This window comes from Pinus tabuliformis, chromosome 7, assembly GCF_031772625.1.
Source record: "Pinus tabuliformis cultivar Carrire ecotype Pingquan chromosome 7, CPIR1, whole genome shotgun sequence".
NCBI lineage: Eukaryota > Viridiplantae > Streptophyta > Pinopsida > Pinales > Pinaceae > Pinus > Pinus tabuliformis.
In genome coordinates, this window is record NC_142293.1 from 265,913,809 (window position 1) to 265,919,945 (window position 6,137).

The window sequence follows — 6,137 nt, forward strand, 5'->3', positions numbered from 1 at the left end:
TACTGGATCGAGTATCTAGGTATATTCGGTTTGGCTGGGTGGTTTTTGGTCATTCGGTAACGAGAGCGCTGGAGCAGTTCTGAAGCACCCTCACCGCAACAGCCGTAGCAGGCCAGGTAAGTACTTCATCAAATCAATAATACCATTTCAAACAGTTCAGTAATCTTTACAGTTTCACAGTTCAGTAATCTTTACAGCTTTACAGTTTAGTAATGGCTCTTTAATTTAACACAGTCATTACATATGGTATCAGAGCATCTTGTATTTTGATGTGGACAAGGTCGATAAGGATATGGACTTCCTGATGATGATAATATGGACGAGATTAACTCCTTGAAGAGTTGAACGAAAAGGAGTTGACGTATTCTCTAGAGATAAGTACTTTCTTGAATATTTTGACTAGTCTCTTGTATTTGTAAATTTTGCTTGAATGGATTCGTTTTTATTATTATTTATGCTCCTACAACAAACAATTGGTAATGATGTTATATTCTTACAATCTTCTAGATATTCATTTTAATGATACTAGGGGACTCACTCCTCTGTACCTGTCAACAACGTAGATATTTCTCTTTGATAATTGAGTTTGTATAAGTTCTTCTAGGAGACCTTTCTTCAAGTTTGTATGAAAACTTCTGTAGGTGTTTTCTTAATAGTTTTTACTTCAGAAAATATATATATACAGTGGGCAAATAACATTCAAATGAGGCCTCTAAAAGAGTCACATATAGTATCTTCCTTACCCAAAAATTACCCCAGCTGTTATACATAATTTAGCCTTATTATTATCACAATACCACAGTAAAAGAGGTAGGATTCCCTCCTGTATATTCTCTTAATTTCTAATAAATTTCTGAGTTTGTGTGAAGGTTACAGTGATCCCTTTTTGCACATCGGTTGTTATCTGTAAGCTGTAGTTCGTGTATCATGGCATTGCTTGAAACGAAAATGGAAACAAAGGCTGATAAAGATAATCTTTGTTACAAAACCATATTGGTTCCTATTGTGTTTTAAACTGTTTGAGTCCTTAAACAATTTCAAAGGCCAGTCATTTAACCCTGTTAAAGCTACTGGAATATGGATAGGGTTGGAAAAAAAAAAAAAAAAAAAAAAAAAAAAACCAGATATATCTAATGTTATGATAGATGAAGCAAAATCACCAATTTCATATTTCTTGATCTGCCTTTGTCAAAGGTGGCTTTGTTTGAAAGAAAGTAGAATCAGCTCCCCAAATTACAAAATTTGCGAAATATGGTGTTGTGTAACTTGTCCAGAGTTGACATATGCCTTCATAGGAGTGTGCCAAAACATGAAGTTTTCTATCTGGTTAGCAGGCCTACCACAAAAAAGTCTAACTTATCTGAAGTAAAGTCATGAACAAGTACAATCATAGGTGCTGCTGACGATATTCTCGAACCAAATAACATTCTAATCTACTTGCACTGTGATCCAATTATTTATACCAAGTCCAGAGATGTAAATTATACAAAATTGAGAATAGGAATTGTGCTTAAATCGCAGGAGTCAGGTTATTATTTTTCTAGGGTTCTTGATATTGTAGAGCACAGTGGACTGGCATTAATTTTTTTTGTAGCAGGACATGATTATGTGCTTATCTGGTCAACTGACATTGACAAGTGTCTGATGCTCCTAGAGATATTGTCAGTAAAATAAAAAGTAGGCTTCTCAAGAACGTGCAAACCTTGTTGGCCTTCCAATGGTCATGTTTGCAACGATTGCCATATTTTGGAATGTTGATGGAAGCGCATGTTCTGCAAATTTTGATGGTTATTCTGTTTCACCGGACTGGTTAGTCCTTTTTCCTCTGTATCAGGTTCAGATTGTGACAGAGGTGTGGGTTCGAAGAATGTCATATCTATATCTATCGATATTCAAATATTTTCAAGGACGTTAAAGCCATATCATGCCCTTTTTATTCTGCATTTTAATATTTTGCAACACAGTGGTCAGATATATAATAGAAGGTTAATATCAGGAATATTAGGATGCAAACAGGTTTTATTTCCATTTTTGATTTGTTGCATTCAGACAATCTAAAGTGACGTGTCTCAGCTTTCAATTGAACTCTGATGAACAGTTTTTCCACTATACTTCCAGTTAAATGATAACAGAACCAGACAATTGAGCTCAAGCGGTTATATATACCATTCACAATTATTCAACAAGGAATACACTACTATTAAACACCATGTGATGAGGAACTAACTCAGAATTGCAACAGTCATTAACTCATTTATATAGAGGCATATAAATAACTGGTATAATGCATAGAACTTAAGTTCGGACCCTGGAATGTGCGCTGGCAAAAGATCTGGAAACAGTAGTTCACTTGGCATGGATATCAACTCCTTGGTAGTGAAACAGTCAATAGGAACGGATGCATACGCAACATTCAGACCTAATTTAGCAATTCTTATAAGTGATGAATACAACCTGAGCAAAGGTTCCATGAGCATAAATTCAACCTATAGGGCTAAGGTATTGAAAGAGTACTACCATTTAAACATAGAGCAGTGTTCGGTGTATTATTGTTAAAGGAAATGTTGAGTACAAAATATGTTCCCCAAATGTGTTGCATACCATACTTTGAGCTAGGTATTTCAAACAATTTATATATAAAAGAGCACAACAAATGACATTATTGTTAAAAAGAAGGAATTGAGATTTGTCTTTGCTAATGACTATCCATATGATGCATTTTGTTACCAAGTAAGACAATAACCCAGCTAGTTGTTACTGGAGCAAACACATACAGATCAATGAATGTTTGAAACATAACGATATGTGCTCGTAAGATCAAATATCAAGTGTCAGTTAGCAATCTAAAGTCATGAGTTTTATGCACAAACAATACACGAAAGAATGATTATAGTGTAATATGAAAGCTAATGACATGAATAGATTATGGCAAGGTATGTTATACTTTAGATGACATGTATGAAATATACATAAGCTATGTGTTTTTGAAAATAGTAATGCACATGTTATAAATGCATGGACAAGTGTTTATGATTGCAGATAAAATCCGTTACCAATGACCACGTGATGACAGAAACTTCAGAACAATTAAGGCTCAAAAAGATTCCATGATAGGGTATTAACCCTGATTCTACTGGGAGGGGTGGAGGTGTTGCCCACCGTTTATCCTCCGAACCCTGGAGTCATGGGAGGACTGTGCGAGTCACGCTCCCCTAGACGTGTGATGATGACTGCCAGATGCCTACTAGGGATCAGGTCGGTATAGCCAACGCTGTCACCCTTGGAGTTTATGAATGGTAAGGTCAGTATAACTGACGCCATGGCATACTCCAGTAGAGGACGGATAGGATGGGAGCGGAAGAGATTAGGAAGGATAGGATGATGTAGTGATAGCCTGGGGGGCCTGATGAAGTAAGACATGATCATTAAGTTATAAACCTAAAAGTATTCAAAACGCCAATTTTATAGTGTTCTCTCATTAAGTAAAAATTTAACCTCAATACGCAAATCCGAACAAGAATGTACTAATCACTATTATAAGTATTGAACTCTAACTTCGGGACGAAGTTTTCTGAAGGAGGGGTGTATGTAGTGACCCATCATTAATATAGAGAGCACGAGAATATTAGCATGCATACGATGCACGCATATGATAGCTACATATGCATGTATCGCATGCACTGCACTAGTAGCTATATTCTAAATTACCTAAAATATTAAATATCCTGACACCCTTCATATAGAAAAGTCGCATTCACCCATTAACACATATTACTTAATGCCTCATGATTAATGAGCGATTACCAATGATATTAAGTTTAAAAGTATAAAGTAAAAGGGTTATAAAGAAAATAAATGTAAAGAATTATGTAAATTCTTAAAAATCAGGTTATATAATTATCTATTTGAGCAATTTTTAAATAAAGTATGTGAATGAATTATTAAAGAGATAAATTAAATCAAAATAAAGCCCCTATGTATGAACTTAGGACTTTTTAATTAAACATATAAAAATCTTAATCAAAGTGAAATGGCACATGTCAAAATATCCTTAAGAAAAGATACGACTCTGCATGTTGAGAGGTGTCGTTGAGAAGGGAAGCGGTGGGCTCATAGGTGGAGAGAGCAACCACCGCTAATAAATGGTACATAAGGAGAGGCCGAAAGGGAGGAGAGGGGGTCCGTGTTCTTTGCCTGAGAGGCTATTTGCTGTGAGTGGGAAAAACTGATTCGGGTGCTGTTGGAGGAGGAAGGAGAAATTTATACATACTGGTTATGATTCGGAACTATTGAGCCTTGCTTGTTTTGGAAGTTTCTGGGCACGGGGGAACGGTATGCATCGGTTGAGAAGCATACTGGATCGAGTATCTAGGTATATTCGGTTTGGCTGGGTGGTTTTGGTCATTCGGTAACGAGAGCGCTGGAGCAGTTCTGAAGCACCCTCACCGCAACAGCCGTAGCAGGCCAGGTAAGTACTTCATCAAATCAATAATACCATTTCAAACAGTTCAGTAATCTTTACAGTTTCACAGTTCAGTAATCTTTACAGCTTTACAGTTCAGTAATGGCTCTTTAATTTAGCACAGTCATTACAGTTGACCAGGGGTGCGTTGACCAAGTTTGACTGCGATTTTTGGGTCAAAATTTCGGTTTTGGAGAGCTGCATCTATTGGCACAGAAATTGAGGTATTCTGGGCACGTTGACCAGAGCTGACCACAGGGTTGACCACAGACTTCAAGCACAAACTTTGACCAAGTTTGACTGCTGTTTTCATGACTGTTTTGGGCTGACTTTGACCTCCTTAGAAGGTTTTGTTTGAATGGGCATGACCGAGCTACATTGAGGACAATTTGCTGTTGTTTTGACCAGCATTGACTTTCTGGTTAGGGTTGTTGACTGCTGCAAGAAAATTTCAGATTTGACAGGGCTGCTTTGATCATCATTTGGCAAGTCAATTTTGACTTTATTGTACTCTCTCTCTTTGCTGAACATTTGATATAATAATAAGAAGAATTGATCAAAGGGTTTAAACTTTAACCCATCTTGGGGTTTTCCCTTATCATTCTCCAAATATGGTGTTCTCTTGCCTTGGCTTGTCTTCTGCTTTTTATTGTTCATGTTCTATCTAGAGTTACTGTCAATGTGATTTATGGTTAATATGATTGCTATTGGAAACTAAATTGGAAATTGTCATTGGGTTGCTAAAAGGACATTGAAGTAATTGTGCTAAGCATAGAACATACCAGTGTTGATAATATTGCCGAAATATCAACGATATTCAGAAATATCGCGATATTTTCGGCGAGCCGAAATATCACCGAGAAAATATCGCGATATTTTCGACTCTCGAAAATATCGTGATATTTCCGAAATATCAGCGGATATTTCGGAAAATATCGCATGACGATCGAAAATATCGCCCAGTGACAGTCAAAAATTTCCGCGCGGCTTATAAAACTCCGATTTTGGTTTTTTTTCAATCATTTTCATTTCTGATTGCTGGAGAAGGAAGGGGAGAGCTATGTGGTTGCTGCCAAGGAGGGTTTGAGCGTTCCATAGCTATTATCGCCACCAACAACGAAGATTTCATTGATCTAAGCTTTGGGGTTTGTACAGTTTCTAGTTTGGAGCTTATACAAAAAGCTCTTGAGGCAATTGATGAAAAGGACAAAAAGAAGGAAGAGGCAGAAAGAAACAAAGCTGAACGTGCAGGTAGATCTTTTGAGATATCTTCTCCTGATTTTGATGTTGAGGGTAGTGGCCCTAGTGCGAGGGGCTCCACAGTTGGCACACCATCACATGCTACTACTAGTGCGACTGCGAGGTCATCATTTTTTCTTCCACGAACAGGACTTGGAGCACAACCTGGCATAAAATCGCTTGTTAAAAAGAATGAGAAGCAAGAAGCAGATAGAGTCATGGGGAGGTGTATTTTCTGGAGCGACTTACCTCTTAGCATCACCAAAACCAATCCATTTTGGCAGCCAATGTGTGATGCTATTGTGTTGTGGGCCCAAGGTACAAAAGTGCCACATATGAGGAGTTGCGGGGGCCAATTCTTCAAGCAGAAAAGCGGGACATCAACTCTAGATTGGCGGAGTTGAAAAAGACATGGGAAGTCACTGGATGCACAGTG